This window comes from Frankliniella occidentalis, unplaced genomic scaffold (genome assembly GCF_000697945.3).
Source record: "Frankliniella occidentalis isolate FOCC.00 unplaced genomic scaffold, Focc_3.1 Scaffold50, whole genome shotgun sequence".
NCBI lineage: Eukaryota > Metazoa > Arthropoda > Insecta > Thysanoptera > Thripidae > Frankliniella > Frankliniella occidentalis.
This window is the reverse complement of record NW_026267180.1, coordinates 1755213-1758027: the sequence shown is the minus strand read 5'-3', so window position 1 is coordinate 1758027 and position 2815 is coordinate 1755213.

Sequence of the window (2815 nt, the reverse complement as noted above, 5' to 3'; positions counted from 1 at the left end):
AGTGATGCTTTGCAATTACAAGGGGTCACTTCGTAATTGCAAAGTAAATGCTTCGTAGTTGTAAAGGAAAATACTGTGGCGGTTTTTCAAAGCAGATAAGGAGCTGCATGCGGGAGGCGTCTCAGGCAGCCAGTGCTTCGCCAACCAGACGCAGGCATTTATTTCGCTCTATCGACCCCCGTGCGGCACCGGCTACGATGAGCATAGCGCATGGTAGCGGCTAGTGAGTCAGGCTGGATCAGGCACTGCGCTGCGCGGTGCGTCCCGGGGTGGCGGCCCCAGCACCGCCCGCAGTCTGTGAATCACTTCGAGATACTGCCAAGTGCACGTTCAAGGCCGAGCGAGGCACAGCCCTGCCCGGGCCCTGCCCCGTCGCGCACCAGACCGATAGATAAGGCTGAGTGAGTATTATCAAACTGGATAATAGGTGACGTGACGTGGTTTTATCAATCGACATATTTTTTTTTGCATTATTTTATTTTTTAAAGTCTTGGTTGCAGAGGCTGCGCTGGGCTGTGCTGTGCGCTCCCAGCTGCAGCAGGTGCGCGGTGGCACTGCGTGGTCGCAGCGCAGCCCTGCCCTGAGCGCGCCTGCCGGGCAGGCTCTGCCCGCCGCTGAACGGCCGCTTCCGGCTGCTCTAGGTCAGCGGGTGGACTGGCGGAATGCGGACCGGCACGACAGGGGAGCAGAGAAGAGGGAGGAGGGAGGGAAAGAGAGAGAGAGAGGGGGAGCAGGCAGGGAGGGAGAGTGGGAGGGAGACTGTGTGTCGGCCGCTGACCGTTGATGCGGCTGCAAGCCCCCCGTACTCTTAATCCTTTATTGACAAGATCTATCTATCTAATGAGAGCAACCAAGAACATTTTCCGCTCCACAACTGTCAATTATTTTGGTTGAAAACCCAAAATGAAATTTCAGCAGCTGTTATGTCTTCTTGTTTTTAAAGACTCCCGCCCAAAATACAGCTCTCAAGCAGGCTGGAACCCTTAGCCAAAACACAGTAAGCGCATACTTCCTTGCATAGGTTTTGTTCTGACAGTGTGTGTGTGTGTTGCGACGGGATGCCTCAGACGGAAACGCCAGAGGGAAAGAAGAGCTCCCCGTATCTCCTGGACACGGTGTGCGGCGCCATTCTTGAGGTTCAAGTGGCCGGTGAGAATGCGATGGCCGCGAGGAGACCGCCGGGGGGCCCCGGCTGGGGCCTCGGGCCTCGGGGGCGCGCTGGGGCTGGGGCTCTGGACGGGCGCCCCAGTGTGGCCGCGGGCCGAGCCGCGGGCTCCAGGCGAGACGGGCCTAAAGTGCGCAGTTGTCACTCTCGCACTTCAGGGACGGCAGGGGATCGGGTGGGGCGTTGCCCCCTAACTCGTGGTCAATGACAGTCCCTCCCCCCCCCCTTCCTCAGGTCTATACCCAGATAGCTTACAAATTTTGAAATTGAAGACATACATGTTTCCGAGGGAGTAAACGTGGTTTCTCTGTTTGTACTGGGTGTCCCACGCCACCACACCGGACGGATGGCGACTGCAAGGTTTAACTCTCGATTCGAGATCGCGCGCTTCTCCCCTGAGTGATACGGCAGGGTTCAAACTGGCCGAATTTCCTCTTGCCCAATACTATCGCACAATGAGCTGAATTTGGCATGCATTATATCGCCCCCCCCCCCCTCCCCTCCCACTCGCGAATCAGCCTTCGTGTCCCTCCACGTCAAGCTCAATTTTGCTGAAACGTTCGGCGTCTCCGGTCGACATATCCCCGGCCTGGGACGCTGCATCAACACGGAAAAAAATGAATTGGTTGTCAGAACTAAATTAGTTAATTTCGTGACAATCGATCAAAAAATTGTTGAGGTAACAAATAATTTGTTGTCAGAACCAAGATTAAGTTGTCAAAGCCAAGCGTTGGTTGCTACAACGAAGCACGTCGCTGCCGGAGCCAATTTGTGATTAGTTTTTAGAACGAATGCGTCAGCTCAAGCACCGAACAGCTTGTTCTGACAAGTTAATCTTGGTTCTGAAATAAATTATTAGTTACCTCAACAATTTTTTTATCGATTTGTCACGAAATTAACTAATATTTAAATCTGACGACCAATTCATTTTTTCCGTGAATAATCGTCACGGAAAACTTATTTTGTGTTTTAACTGGTAAGAAGTACAGCCCGGAACAAGTTTTTGCTTTTTAGTCAAAAGAATCCGCATAAGTACATTGTTACTGGGTCATATGCGACAAGAAAGCAACAGTCTATGAAGTTATCTACTAAAATTTATAGTTGAAGTACTGAAATGAGCCCATTTGGGGCCATAGTGCCTAACGGGTGGAACGAGTATGCAAACCCGCAACACTATTACTATTGTGTCGTAGCCCTGACACGGCACACGTTATATGAAACGTTGACAGGCAGATGGACGCTTCAACAAAGTGTTAATTAGTTGAAACATACTTATTTTTTCCCATTTTGCTCTAGTATGTTCTCTATGTGTTCTATTCCAGTGTGTTTCTTTTTATTTACGAGTATACTGTAACAAGATTGTATCGTAGATGAATGAGTTTTGTTGTACTATTTTTTCTGAAGACTTCATTTCGCTCACGTGAATGCAAGAATCACTTTTTATAAAAGACTGGTATTTCTCTAGTGTATTTTTTCTCAACGTGACACTAGGTGTCTCCCGGTGACACTCTCGCGTCACGCGCCGTCACCGTGTGACAGTCTGTGTGCGGGACCGACTGGAAGTGACGTCATCGGGGGCCATTGTGCCACGCGTAACTGTGAGAGAGAGAGAGAGAGAGAGAGAGAGAGAGAGAGAGAGAGAGAGAGAGA